Source organism: Prionailurus bengalensis, chromosome E4 (genome assembly GCF_016509475.1).
Source record: "Prionailurus bengalensis isolate Pbe53 chromosome E4, Fcat_Pben_1.1_paternal_pri, whole genome shotgun sequence".
Lineage (NCBI taxonomy): Eukaryota > Metazoa > Chordata > Mammalia > Carnivora > Felidae > Prionailurus > Prionailurus bengalensis.
The window spans coordinates 33,221,522-33,237,190 of record NC_057360.1 but is presented as its reverse complement, the minus strand read 5'-3'; the positions used below and the strand labels follow the sequence as shown (position 1 = coordinate 33,237,190).

Sequence of the window (15,669 nt, the reverse complement as noted above, 5' to 3'; positions counted from 1 at the left end):
CTACTCCCACTTGGATGTGTACGAGAGGGCACATCCAAGAAAAGACTTGGCTCCTAACCTGACAGGTGGTAGCACAGGGCTAGATTTATTTAGAAATACCTAATTAAGCTCCAGAGCAAACTAGTCATCAAGGTGTTTAATTGGCAGTATGTGACCATTAGGAGCTAATTAAGTCGTTCCCTCATACTTTGATTAATGTTTATCATTCGGCCACTGCGTGGCTGGTACAAGTTTAAAGAAAACAGAAGGCCCAGCTGGACGGCCCCTGGATGGTGGTCCCAGCCTTTCCCAGCACCGAGGCAGGACCGGCAGACGGGGCGGTGTGTGGGATGGTACATCTCGTTCCATGGCCCAAGCCCAGAAGTTCCTCTAAATCCATTTAATAAGGGGCTATGGAGGCTCTGTTCCGTGCCAGCCGGCCAGGCAGAAAGGATAGTGCAGCGACTGGCTAAGCCTACGTTCAAATCCTACCTCTGCCTCTTACTACCTCTGTAACCATGCACCGCCTGGCCCTTCTGGATTCCGATGTGCTTCTCTGTGGAATGAAGACAAGTAACACCTACCTCACACAGCTCTTGCTTTAAAATAAAATTCAGGGGCGCCGGGGTGGATCAGTCGGTTAAGCATCTGACTCTTAAGATTTCGGCTTAGGTCGTGATCTCACCGTTCGTGGCTTCAAGCCCCCCATCGGGCTCTGTGCGGACAGCAAGGAGCCTGCTTGGGATTCTCTCTCTCCTCTCACTCTCTGCCCCTTGCCTGCTCATGATCCACCTCTATCTTTCTCAAAATAAATAAGTAAACATTTTTTAAAAACTTATTTAAAAAATAAGATAAAATCAAATCAAATAAAAATCAGATATCCTCAATCTTGTGTTCAAAACACTTAAGTGATTCCCACCTCGAAGTAAAAGCTGAAGCCCTCACAGTGACATGTAAAGCTTTTCATGATGTGTCTCCTTCCCTTGTCCCCCTCCCCCATTATTGCTCTACCTTCTGCTACTACTTTCTCTTGCCTGTCCCGGCTCTGGCCACACCACTCTTCCTGTCTCCTTGGACACACCCAGTCCTCTCCTGCCTCGGGGCCTTTCACTTGCTGTTCCCACTGCCTGGAACATCCTTCTCCCCAAACGTCCACGTGGTTCACACCCTCGGTCTTTGCTCAAGTCACCGTTTCAAAGAGGCCCCTCTGACGTCCCTATTTCAAATTCCTACACTCTCCCCATGTAAAATAAAAAGGCTGGTGAGTGCTGTCCCTCATTCCTGCTTTACTTCTCCCATTTAATCCCATCTAACATGCAGTGTATCTCAGGATCTTGTGTTTACTTACTGTTTTGGAATGCCTACCCCACTCCGATATAGAAAGTAAACCTTATGATAGCAGAAAGAAGGCTTTGCCTGTTTTGCTCCGGTTGCATTTCCACGCCTAGAACAGTGCTTGGCCCGTGGGAGGCACTTGATAAAAATGTGTTGACTAAATGAATGAGCATTAAATGAAATCAAGCGTGCAAAGTGGCCAGTGCCTATTGGTGTAGTTCGTTCCCTCATACTTTGAGGAACATACTAAGGGGAACAACTCATTTCCTTCTCTTGGCTACAAGAGGAACTGGTCTCTCTGCCTCTCAGGACTCCATAGCCACCAGGGGGGACATCTCTTCACACACACCTGCTGTACAAATAATCTTCCAACCACGCCCCAGCAGGGGAGCAGAGGAATGAGGGACAAGAGCCCCCTTGTGGCAAGATTGAATGGTTGCAGTCAGCCACCCACAGGGTTTATGCTGTATGATAAGTGATGCTCCTCAGGAGTTCAGACAAGAATGGCACACACTGCCCGCATGAAAGAAGCTTCTAGTTTAGGGCTCCACAGATTCCCTGTAAAGGACCAGATAGTAAATATTTGGTTACAGTCTCTGCTGTAACTACTCAGCTTTGCCATTGCCGCCTGAAGGCAGCTGTAGAGTATATACCAACAAATGGCTGTGACTGTGTTCCAATAAAACTTTATTTATAGATACTAAGACTTGAATTTCAAGTCATTTTCGTGTATCACAAAATATCCTTTCTTTCGTGTGTCATGAAGCATTCTTTTTTTTTTTTCCCAACCACTTAAAAATTTGAAAACTGTTCTTAGCTCACAGGTCATGCAAAAACAGTGGGTGGACCAGATTTGGCCAGTAGACCATAGTGGGCCAATCCCCGGTCTAGATAGGAAAAAAGAAAATTAAAACTCTGTTACTTATAACTGAGGCTTACAATATGGTGAGATCTCAGCCGTTCACTGAAGCTGGAAGTAACTAGATAAGGACGGGAGCAGTCAGGAGAGGTGTTGGGGAAGAAGCAAGACTTAGGCCAAGCGCTGAGCTAGGGCTACGGGCTGATAGACTAAGGGAAGGGAGGTAAACTTCCCTAGCATGAGCTGTAGTGATAGTAGTAATGCTAATAACCATAAGGGCTTCTTACTGATATACAGGACATAACAAGCCCAGCCCCTAGCATTAACTTAATCGTCAGAGATATCCTACTAAGAAGTAAATTTACTAACCCCCTTTTCAAATGAGGAAATCAAAACTCAGAGGGCTAATAATTTGCCCTAATATGTACAGTCAGTAGCAGAGTCAGAATCTCAGCGTAGGTTGTCTGCCTCCATAGCCCACCCTCCCTCCCTCTAGATTCCACACTTTGATCTAGATTCCCTCCCATTTCCTACAGATCAGATGCAGCTCTGTCCCTGGTGTGCCTGTATTCATGTAAATAACCATTTCCTAAATACACTCAATGAAAAATCAATTACATAGCAAAGTGGCTGAGGTTTGGATAAACAACCTAATTGTTCCCTCTGGGGCTGCTGGCTGAGCAGTCAATCCCTGCGGAGAGAAGAGAGTTAACATTTATTAAGAGCTCCACCTCAGGCACTGAATATGCATTCCCTTCCTCCTAGACCAGAATGGGTCAGATCCCCTCTGGCCCAGCTCCCACAGCATCCCAGGGAAGCTTCTGGTCTCTTACACCACTCACAATAGGGCCAAATGAGAACCCTATGTTCAAAGAAGACCTCTAACTAAGCCAAAACTCAAGAACTTGACCCCGCAGGGGTGACTTCCAGTTGCCCTTCTCAAAGATGAACATCTAGCTACCTTCCTCTGATTGACTGGATTATACCCCTCCAGGAAGGCCACTCTGCTTATACCCCAAATAGTCCCTTAGGAGTTCTGTTTTCTTATACTTAAAATTTTGCAATTAGAATTTTCTTCTTTTGGATCAGGACCCCGTCGCTAATGAATATGCAGACATACCAAGAAGGTGTATTTCATCAAATCTTATCAATTATTAACTTTCCTGTAAATTTGTTTTCAAAAACTTTCAACAAGACGGATGATTCAAAGTGAGCAATTGGCTAGAGAAGAGGCAGAATCTGGGTTTAGGCCATGCATAGTAGGGGAAGGCTGAAGACAGAAAAGTGGAAGATGATGTTCTGATGGACTGAACTTGCATGGGCCTTTGTTTTTTTTTTCTCCCCCCACATTCCCCCCCCACCCCCCACCAGTTAGCTATTATCATCAGTCATTTCTTGTGAGCTAGGTATGGTGGGTGGCTGGTGATGCTTGAAGAAATAAGATACAGTTCTTAACCTAAGACTCACAAATAATGACAATAGCATACAAGGCTATAGGAACACATTTATCAGTTCTAGAGTAAAGTGATCCGAGATCTGGCCATTTCACTATGAAGTCTTGAGCTAACTGAAGGAGCCCTGAACAGGGAGTCAAGACACAAAGGTTCTAATCTTAGTTCGGTTGTATGTGTATTTGCTGTATGACCTTGCATGAGGACCTTCCCCTCTGGGGGCCTTGGTTTACTCATTCATTCATTCATTCATTCAGCTTTGTGCCAGTGTTGTGCTAAGCATTGGGGATGAATACTGTGACTACATAATAAGTACTATTTCTGCTCTCATAGGTTTTGTAGTCTACTGGGGAAAGCAGACATGAAAGACATAATTTCACAGGTAGTTTCCCTATAAAATAATGAAGTTTGTCTAGACCAGAGGCTTTCAGCCCTGGCTGCAGATTAGAATCAACTGAGAAATTTTAGGAAAGAAACTGAGACGACTAACTGGCCATTACCCCCCAAAGATTACAGTTCTAACTGGGAGGGCTCTAGAATAAATATTTTTATAAGTTCCCCCCAAGAGACTGATGTGCGACGAGGGTTGAGAGCCACTGAGCTAGACAATATCTAAAATTTCTTCCTGCTCTAATATCTTATCAGTCTTTTATATTCTATGGATAATCTAAGACATATATTTGTATTTCTGTATATATGTATGTGAGAGAGAGAAAGGTACACAGAGATGAAGAGAGAAACAGAGACAGAGCAAGCAACCAGGGCCACGTAGTATGTGAAAAGACAAAATATAGGAGACCAGTGGGAAAATAACACATATCAACATTTCCCAAACTTGGCCTGAGGAATGTTCAATTGGATGTTTGTGCAGAGACTATGTGTCTACTTAATATTCTTTCTTCTTCAGTTATAAAACTTTAGCCACGTGCCCAGCTCTAGATTTCTATTTCCCAGCCTCCTTGGCAGGAAGATGTGACCAAAGAGACGCCAATGGAAGTCATGGTAAGGAACTTCCAGGAAATCTCCTTAAGGAGGAGATGCTCACTCACCAAGGGGGCACAGCCTTTATGCCCTTCACCTCTCCCCCAACTTCCTGCCTGGATCAAGGCTGTGATGGCCAGTACATCACTGGTCACCTGGAACTGTGTAGTGACATTCAGGGTGGAAATAATGAGCTAAAGACATTCGAGCAGAGAGATTAAAAAAAAAAAAAAAAGCCTGGATTCCAGATGATACCATGGGGTCATATTCACTAGGACTAAATACTTCTGGATTTCTTTCACTTAAAATAGAAACCTTACTTTGTTTAAATGACACATTGGAGATTGTTTGACACTGATACAGGCATTGTATGGGGGAGAAAAAGAGCTCCTTCAAATAAGTTTGGGAGACACTGCACACCGCAGCGTAGCTCCCCACCTTGTCTGTAAAGACCCCTGTTGCACATTTGCCCATATTAAAGATTCATAACACAGGAGTCTGTTCACTTTATTTAACCTGGTTCAGAACCTGGCTTTCCCCACATTCCCTTCTCACGGACACATACATACTCAGCACACTGCATAGAGCATCTCTTGATATTGCATAACATTAATATTCCTCAGCTCATTATTTGCCAATCTGTAACATAAATGCATCACTATTCACCTGTTGAAATACCAGAATACCTAGCATCTGAGCATCAATACAAAGCATCAATCAAATATTTCATACCAAATGTCACAGAGCAACCAATTACATGTTTTCTTGTCCATTTAGTTGTTGGTGCGTTGGAGAGACAGAGTCAGAAGCGCCCTTCTCAGAAATAGTACCAACAACCCAAATCCAAAATGGCCACCGGGAGTTCTCTCCCTCCAGCTGTCGATTGCTCCCAGCTTGTCTTCTGCTCTCAGCTGCATGATGTGTACTGACCTGTGTTTTCTCACTCTGGCCCATCTGGAAGGCTTCTAGGAATGCAAACAAAAACCAAGGCTGCTTAGGAACTAGCTTTCAGAATGAAGCTCTTTTGGCAAAACTATTTCTCTGGCAGATGTAGGAGAGTCCAGGTCACCTGGCCATTAGCTTCTCCTCGGTGATAACTAATTATGAGTGTATAAATAAGACACAACCTGACCTATTCCGCCTTGGCATTTGATTTGGCCATTTCAAGAGTTCCAAGGAGGTCACCTGTCTTTTTCCTACTTAAATTCCTGTAACAGCTAACGAGTCCTTTCATTTCAAAAGAAGCTTAAACTGAAAAAAATCCTATGAAAAGGAACACTAACAAATCCACTAAAAGTGTAAACTCCTGATACTCTTTCCTAAGAACCAATCTTACCAGAGCAATGGTTCCCCATCCCTTTACTTTTAACCTATCTGTGTCTTTATATATAAAGTGAGTTTTTTTTGTAGTGCATATTTTTGTAGATGATAGAGTTGGGCCTTGCATTTTTTTTTTGTATCTGCTCTGACATTCTCAGTATTTTTTTAATGTTTTATTTTATTTTATTTTTGAGAGAGAGAGAGAGAGAGAGAGAGAGTGCAAGCGGGGCAGGGGCAGAGACAGGAAGACACAGAATCTGAAGCAGGCTCCAGGCTCCGAGCTGTCAACACAGAGCCCAACATGGGACTCAAACTCACGAACCGTGAGATCATGACCTGAGCTGAAGCTGGTTGCTTAACCAACTGAGCCACCCAGACGCCCCCATTCTCTGTATTTCAATTCATATATGTAGGCCATTTATATTTAAAGTGATTATTGATGTAGCCGGATTAATATCTGTCACTTTTTTTAACTGTTTGCTAATTTTTGCTCATGTTCTTTGTTTCTCGTTTTGCCTGCCCTTCTTTTTCTGCCATTTCAGTTTTAACTATTTTGTATGATACCGTTCTTTCTCCTCCTTTAGCATGTCAGTTGTATTTCTTTAAAAAAATTCCTTTTAGTGGCTTCCCTGTATTTTGCAATACACGTTTATAATTCATGTAAATCTACTTTCAAATATCACTATATCATTTCACAGGTAGCATTAAGTACTTCAGTACTTCTAACAGAGATTCTCCCATTCCTCCTCTATCTCTTAAAACATAGCTGCATTCATTTCATTTAGTCATACACTATAACCACCCAAGGCCTTTTCACTAGTATTGCTTTGAAAACTTATCTGTTGGATCAATTGAGAATAAGAAAAATAAAAGACTTTATTTTACCTGCACTTCTTCCTTCTCTGATGCTCGTTCATTCTTGTTATAGATCCAATTTCTGACTTATCATTTTCCTTCTCTCTGAGAATATCTTTTAACATCTCTTTCGGAGCAAGTCACCGGCCATGAATTCCCTCAGCTCTTGTCGAAGAAAGCCTTTATTTTTCTTTCGCTTGTGAAGGATGATTTCACTGGATATAGAATTCGAGGTTGGTGAGGTTGTTTTCTTTCAACACTTTAAGGATGACACTGCCTTCCTCTTGTTTGTGTGATTTCGGACAACTCCATTTGAACTCTTATCCTTGTTCTTCTATAAGAAGGTATTTACACTCTCTGGCATTTTTCAATATTTTCTCTTTATATTTGATTTTCTGCATATTAAATATAATACACAGAGGTGTACATTTTTTGATACTTATCCTACCTATTATGAGCTTCCTGGATCTGTGGTTTGGTATCTGTCATTAGTTTTGGAAAATTCTTGGTCGTTATTACTTCAAATATTTCTTCTACCCCTTCTTCTCATTCATTGTGTACGTTCTACCTTTTGTTCCACTGGATCAGTGTTTCTCGAAGTGTGTTCCCTGGACCAGGAGCATCAGCATCACTTGGAAAGTTGTTAGAAGTGCAATAATCAAGCCCTCCTCCAGCCCAGACCCACTTACTCTGAAACTCTGGGGAAGAGGGCCAGGCACGTGTGTTTACTCAAGCTCTCTGAGGAGGTGGGGGGATCCTTTTGCATGTTAAAGTTTGAAAACCACTACATCAAAGCAGGAGAATGAGCACTAGGATACCCAAAAAGGGATGATACAGAGAAAAGGAAGTATAACAGCTAGAAACACTTAATGTGTCTTAGAATCGTGCCCTGCTTTACCTATCATTGGCTTTCTTATTGAGGTCGTTCATGGCTTAAATGAGTTCTAAAGGAAAACATGGGACTGACTCCAAATGAGCTGCCAGCCTCTTTGCCTCCTTTAAGTCTGTTCCCAGCCAGTGGCTCCGAAATCAGGCTGCACATCACTCTGAGAGCCCTCAGTTAAAATGAACTCTAGACCGACTGAACCAGAATCCCCAAGGTTTGAAACCCAGGAAACTACACTGTTAACATGAGTCCCTGGATATTTTGACTCCGTTAGTCCATGACCTGGCAATAGGGGACCACTGCTAGACCCCTATAACTGGACCAGTTGGCTACTCTTTATGAGAGCCCAGCACAACCCCTTCCCCAAAACAATCCCGAAGTACTGTGGCCATATTTAAACAGCCTCTGCTTCACCCTCTCTCCCTTCCTCTACCTTTCCTTTCTTCAGGTTGACCTGGAGTCTTTCACACCCTCAGAGATGAGCTCCAGAGCCAAGAGCTGAGTTCTGGGCTTCACGTGACACCCCCACTCTCCTTTGATACCACCGGACACAGAGCACAACGTTCTCAGAGACACGGGCTAAATGTCCTCACTGACCCCACTCCCACTAGAATGTAGCCCTTTCTCCTCCTTCCACATCCCCAACCCCACTGAGGTCAGCCCTACGGAAGCGTGGCCCCACTCGTAAGTTCCAACTAGTTACCCTAATGCCACGGTCCATAAAACTTGATCTTGCCCTAGACCCCAGTCAATAGCTGGGGGCTCTGTTTTTACTAACTGCATATCCTAAGGCTGTTATCTGGTTCCATGCCCCAGGACAAAGGCTGGTACCTTGTTCCCTTCAAGAGACTGCACTCCTTTGGCCTGTTTACAAAGTGTTCCACATGTCAGCCATTCCAGATTCCCGACTGTTGGGACCTGCCACTTTTCTGGTACCAGTGGGCTCTGGAGTCATGCTGGGGGCCCTTGGGCATGGGTTGGGCTTGCGTCGGTATGAGAGGAGTAACTGGACCCTATGGAACCTGGCCTGTCCCTTTTGATGGACTCATTCTGAATCCCAAGACTCCAATCTTTCCTTCCTGCCAGGGCTGAAGGTGAGGCAAGGGAGGCACCTGAGAGGGACTAGCTCCCAGGGTCAGGCAAGCACAAGGTCAGCAACTGAAAGCAACTTACATTTTATGCTCCAGACTCCTCACCCACCTCACCCCGGTCCCAGCCCGGCTTCCTGCTCCGGTTGCCATGAATGCTCCAGGTCCCAGTGCAAGACTAAAAGAGGGATGCTATCAATCCCAAGGCCTCCATCGAGTCATTCAGCCAATATTTATTATATGCTCCTAGGTAATAAGCACAAAGGAAGCAGAGTTCCTGCCTGTAAGGAGCTGAGCATAGTAAGAAAACATGTAAACAAGAAGTGATAACCCAAGGCTGGCTAGGACAGGTGCTAAGCAGAGGTATATGTGGAACAGCAGAGGAGGTGGAATTAATTACGAGAGACAGCGGAGAAGGCTTCAAGAAGGCAATAGTGTTTCCTGGGCCCTGGACACTGCACAGACTACATCTAGGGAGAGAAAATGGGAAGCTAACAGCAGGTGGAAAACAGAACAAATCAAGGTGTGGTGGGTTCTGCAACTAGCAGGTGGTTGGCATCATTAGAAGGTTAGAGACTTGGAAAGAACAATGGGAGGTGAGGTCTGAAGGAAAGAGGACCAGATGGTGGAGAGCCTTGAATAGTCTGCTAAGGAATGCTGGCTTCCATCTCTGGTACATGGGGCCTCCTGGAAGATTTTGAGGCAGGAGAGAGAGTAATTAGAATCAGCATCACAAATCAAGAATCAGAAGTTGGGGTTTGTAAACAAGATCAGCAACGGCAGGGGGGTGGGGGCGCCTGGGTGGCTCAGTCAGTTGAGCGTCTAACGTCAGCTCAGGTCATGATCTCATGGTTCGTGGGTTCAGTCCCAGCGTCGGGCTCTGTGCTGACAGCTCAGAGCCCGGAGCCTGCTTCAGATTCTGTGTCTCCCTCTCTGTGCCCTTCCCCTACTCATGCTCTGTCTCTCTCTCTCTCTCTCAAAAATAAATAAACATTAAAAAAATTTAAAAAATAATAAAAATCAGCAATGGGAGAAGCAATTGGGAAACTGTGTTACGGACAGTCACTGAGCAGTGTCCGATTTTCTAAATCAAGTTTAACGAATTCCAGGGGCTGTTATCTGGGGACTAGAAAAGTGGTCAGGGCCAAGGAGCCAGCCTTGACAGGCACCCATCAATCCCCAAACATCAGTCAAAGCACAGGCCACTGCAGAACGGGAACCTAAAGCCACTGGCCCAGATGCTCTGTGGGACAACAACCTCCAGAGCTGCTTTTTGGAGATGGCACACCCGATGGGCCCAGTAGGCTTTGTGGCCTGCTTCCTGGGGTGCACTCAAGCTGCTTCTGTTTAAGAAAATCTCCTCTCTCCAGCCCAGGAAGCAAAGCACCTACCACATCTGGTTTTGGGGTTTGGGATTAAATGGCCCCATCTATCAGAAGCCCTAAAGAAGAATGCCCAGGTAACCTCCAAGCTCCCTTCCTGCCCTATCAGTCCGTGGCTTGAGGATTCCATGACTATCAGATACAATCACCGGAGACTGGTTCTTGTAGGATTCCTTGCTGAAACATTCCTGTGGGTCTGTAATAAATGGACTCCCATCGGTGGTTCACGTCTCTCCAACCACACGAGAACTCCCAAGCCCGGCCACTGTCTTCTCTCACCTGGGCCACTGCTAGAATCTGCCTGGTCTTCCTGTTTTTAGTTTGGCCTTCACCGCTCATTTCACGTTCTGCAAGGAAGCCAGAGGAGAATTACTAGTGCACCTCAATCTGCTCAAGGCATATCCCTGCTTAAAAATCCTTTCTGTTGCCTCAGTGGTGCTTTGAAAGGGCCCATCAGAGCCTTTCTGTTGCAGCCCCACAATCTCTTCAGCCTCGGCTCTCACCCACCATCCCTCAAACCCCAAGCTCAGCGATTCTAGTCCCCAAACACCTGAACTCTCGCCCCATTCTGACCCTCTGCACAGACCACTCTCATTGCCTCAGGGACTACTGACCAATAGAAAAATGGCAGAAGAATGCAAGCCACTTATGCCATCTTAAGTTTTCTAGCAGCCACATTGGAAAAAAGTGGAAAGAAATGGGCGATCTCATCATTAACAACGTATTTTATTTAGCTCAGTCTACCCAAAATGTTATGGCTTCAACATGTAAGTCAAGAAGGAAATATTGAGATTGTTTACATTCTTTTTTCAGACTAAGTCTTCAAAAGCTGATGTGTATTTTCTTTATTTTTTATTTTTAAAAAATCTGATGTGTATTTTAAACTTATAGTATCAATTTGGACTGGCCACGTTTTCAAGTGCTCAACAGCCACATGCGGCTAGTGGCTGCCATATTGGCTAGCACCAGCCAAACACAGCTTCCTTCTTCTCCATCCGGAGCGCCATGCCCATTGGTCAGGCCCAGCAGACAGAAAGGGCATTGCCTCTTGTGACCAGGTGCTCCTCCTCAGTGCTCCCAGCCCCTGTCGCAACTCTCACACTCAGTTGCTAAAACCTGTGTTCCAATCTGAATCCAAGATTGTAGGCTCCATGTGGGCAAGGACCGTGTCTGTCTTGTTTGCCATTAAACTCCAGCACTGAGCCCAGCAGCAAACATACCCCGTGTGTACCAAATCAGTGTCTGTAGAAGGAAGAAGCATACTCTCATGTGTCCCCACCCATCACTAGGAGATACTGAGATGCTTTTAATATTCCTTTAAAGATTCCCTCTTGCCTCACCCTCCCTTTCTCCACCATCCACCCGTACAAACACGTGCACACACACTCACCACACATTCACACACCTTTATACATTCTTGTGAGTCTTGAGTGTATATGTGTGTGTGTGAGTGCAAGAGTATTTGCAAGCCTGAAGGTGTATGAGAGTGTTCGGGAGTATACGATGAGTGTGAGGTTGTGAGTGTGTGTGTGTGTGTGTGTGTGTGTGTGTGTGGTATATAGCTGAACAAAGACATTCCATACAATAGGACTTTCCAATGGGATTGCCCATGTGGCTAATTTTATCAAATGCATGTTCTCAAATTCCACAGACCCTATTTCCTGGAGTATGGGCTTCCTTTTCTCACTCTGCCCCCTTTTTAACTGCCCTTCTCCCATGTTACAAAAGAAAGGTGTTTCCCTTACTCATTCCCAACCTTACCATGGTGTCCTCTCCTAGGATGTAAAATCCTTCAGGGCACCAAACAAAAAGGACACTTAAAAATATTATTTGGGGGTGGGTCTCCCCCTTGATGAATTAAAGCACAATTAGCCCACCTTCGGACTTCCATCCCTTCCCTGTTTCACCCCTTTTTTAGTCATGGGCTTTCATAGAAGAGGACTTTAATATATTACAGAGAACGGGCCGAGGGCCTGGTGGCAATTTTCTTGTAAGGATGACATGTCTGCATTCCTCAAGTCCTGTCAAAGAAAGCATTGCTCTTGACAGGTTCCGGGGAGAAGAAAGAAAAGACAATACAACACTGTAAGGAATAATAAAGACTAAGAATGCTCCGCCCCCCCCCCCCCCCCCCCCCCCCCCCCCCCCCCCCCCCCCCCCCCCCCCCCCCCCCCCCCCCCCCCCCCCCCCCCCCCCCCCCCCCCCCCCCCCCCCCCCCCCCCCCCCCCCCCCCCCCCCCCCCGCCCCGCCGTGTTAAACATAAACAACCTTTTCAGCTCTTCTTAATAAACAACACTAAAAAGACCACCCCCCCCCAAAATCTTTGAAAAGCCAAACCAGCATAGGTTTGCTAATTCTTTTAAACACAACTGAAACGTTTTCAGGGGCTACTAAATTTGACAAGTTGTACTGGATAAAACGCTCGGATAAAAATTTTATGTGATTACTTTTGAATGCAATATGCATTATTCAAAAGGTAGTTAAAATCTATTTTATCAAATAACGAGATATGTATTCCAATTACAATCAATCCTGTGACCATTTTATCTCATAAAATGTTTAAACATTCTTTTCCTCCTACACCTCCTATTAATCAAAAAAGAAAACTAAATGCTAGCTGCTAGACACGTTTATTGTCAGCAATATATACCTTTCTCTTTCATAAATGCGTTGGAGAGTTTATCTCAAGGTCCAATAAAATTAAAGGAGTTCTGTGTTTTCACACAAGATTCTTATTTAATTATTCCCAAAAGCCAACTCCAAAGTTTAGTACACACCCACACACATACTTACTAAAAAATGCCATATCTTTCATCATGTTTTTTGTTTCATAAATAGCTTACAATTTGGGTTGCCCATAACATTGAGTTATGGCAAACTAAGTGATGAGAAACATAGATTTATTTTTGCTTTTATAACTTGTCATAAAATAGATTAATTACATTGTATCTCTCATGATTTTTATCTCGACTGCATCTAGTAATCTTTTTTACAAGATTAGAAGTAATCCTTCTTACGGTGGTTTTCATAATATTCCTCAAAATACACTGTAATGTTGATCTAAATTAAAAATATAAGTCAGACTTTTTCTTAGAGCAGTAAGTCTGATTTGCAAACTGGTTTGACAAGGAAGACTGGCTTTGCTAAATAGATTATGCACAGGCATTTTCCATCAATTGAATGAGCTAAATCTGAGCTCTAAGATTTGACAAAAAGGTACTTAAGCATGTAATAAGATAAAAGCATTTTATTTAAAAAAATGCATTGGGAAAGTAGAATGAAATTAACAATATTTTAATTTTCCAACCCTGTCTTCATGAGTTGGACTAGACAAGGTGAAAAACATAAAAGACGTAATTAAAAGTCATTGAATACATTTTAGAAAAGGCTTTTTGGATATTCCAGAAATTGAGAAGGTAAATAGTTCTAATGATGGATAACAGATCCTTTAGGAAAAAAAAATTTTTTCTGTCAACAAAATTGAAGGGAAAAAATCATTTTGGTTGATGGGTCACTGTGTGATTTGGGGCACTGAACACAAAGAGAGTTCAAATCATTAGTAAAGTTATCACAACAGAACATTTTCTGTTCCTATCAGTTTGTTCAGATAAGCAAGATTCGTCACTGTTCACATCCATAAAGACAAAACGAAATAAATAAGTTTTCCAAAAAGAACAGAAGTGATGTTGCACCCTTCTCATTCTGTACTAGGAAATATTTATTATCTAATTGGGAGAATCATGTTCATTTCATTGAGAAATGACATCCCAATACATTTTTTCTATTTCATTTTTTATTGGAAAAATTGTTATATTTACGTTATTTTGATTATTTGTACATTTATAACAATTATAATGATCACTCATTCAAGAAGTAATTTTAACATTTGAACCTTATGGAAATATTTTAATATGAAAATTTCTCATTATACACAACATTGTGTGTGTACTCAACACTGCTGAATTATACACTTAGAACTGGTTAAGATGGAAGGATGCCTGGCTGGCTCAGTGGGTCAAGTATGGAACTCTTGACCCCCGGGGGTGGTGAGTTCAAGCCCCATGTTGGGTATGGAGCCCACTAGAAAAAGAAAATAGTTAAAATGGTAAATAATATTATGAGGGTTTTTTTTTACCATAATTAAAAATAATTTTTTTCTGGCATAAACATAATATTACATGTGTATATAATATTATTTCATACATAATATTTAAGAAATGTATATTTGGTGACTATCAAACATGATCAAGCATAAAAACATACGATATTAGAATAAAATTCTGTGAGACATAGAAGAGAAAGATGGGTTTAAGAAAGAGAATGAAATAAAATTTCCTGACGTTAAGGAGAGTTTACTCATATGCTTTGTAAGTGGATGATGACAGATATCAAATCGCATGTGTGTATTCCATTGAATATATTTAACAAGGGGTAATGTTTTCATTTAAAGAGTCAGTATTTATAATACTCTGAAGTTATATCTTGAAATCATTTCAACTTAGGGAGAAAACTGTAGATTTTAACTTAAGGATGTTTGAGGGACTATGAGATTTTAGGAACTGGCAGGGGAACCAATCTGCGGGTCACTGCCTTTGGGACAAGATGAGGAGGGGTCCTGGCTGCAGAGACCACCCTGGGGCCCCCTGTGCAGTTGTGCTTTTCTATCCTTGTTCTCCCCAGCTCGTTCCTTAAGGGCATTCCTTTTTCCTGGAGGAAAGAGGTGACCTTGTTGGCCAGAGTTTTCAAAAGGCAGGGGACCTTTTATGGCTCTACATTACAACAGCTATTCTATTCAATGGGAAACACAGTTGGGCCAGTTTTGTTTTTGTTCTTGTTTTTGTTTTTTAATGCATGGACTGGATCATTCATTTAGGAAGGAGAGGAGGTGGGACCTTTATTTATTGAACATCTGCTATGTGCCAGACGCTGTGGAGGATGCTTTATAGACATAATCTCATTTTCTAATGAGAATAATTAAAGTTACCATATATGTTTGTTATTATTATTATACTGGCCATTTACCATATAGCAGACACAGAGCTGTAAACTTTATGTTAGTGATGTTCATGAATCTTTACAATAACCCCATAAGGCAGGAATTAGGCTCTTTCCCGTTTTACAGATGGGAATATGAGACTCAAATCTTTTTGAAATTAAACAGCCAGTAAGAAGGACTGATCATGATGCCAAAGTCCACACTTTTGACTTCAAGCCACACCCACTTAAAGTGAAGCTCTCGGAGTTTGAACAAGTGGGCAAGATCATACTTTGTAAGTCCCAGGTGAGTCTGATTCATTCATTCCCAGTTTTGTTCCAGAGAGGAATCGAGGGACTGCCCCATGACTACAAATATTCACATTTATCTAGAACTCTCCAAGTCCATTATTCGCCTTGCTTCTTGGCCAGTTTTATAAAGTGGACGGAATTGATTTTATTATAATTATTTTATTATAATTGATTTGTGTATTATTCTAATTATATAATTGCCATCCTCCCCTCTTTTTGCAAATGAGAAAATGAAAGCGCTCAGGGT

General features: G+C 42.8%; 1 long non-coding RNA gene across 1 annotated transcript; it reads right to left on the bottom strand.

The window, feature by feature from the left end:
* Positions 1-3,301: 3,301 nt before the first annotated feature.
* LOC122475971 lies at positions 3,302-9,632 on the bottom strand. The gene is made up of 2 exons (XR_006295349.1): positions 6,811-9,632; positions 3,302-5,570 (listed from the first exon to the last, which is right to left on the bottom strand). It is a non-coding gene; the product is annotated as an uncharacterized LOC122475971 (long non-coding RNA).
* Positions 9,633-15,669: the final 6,037 nt, after the last annotated feature.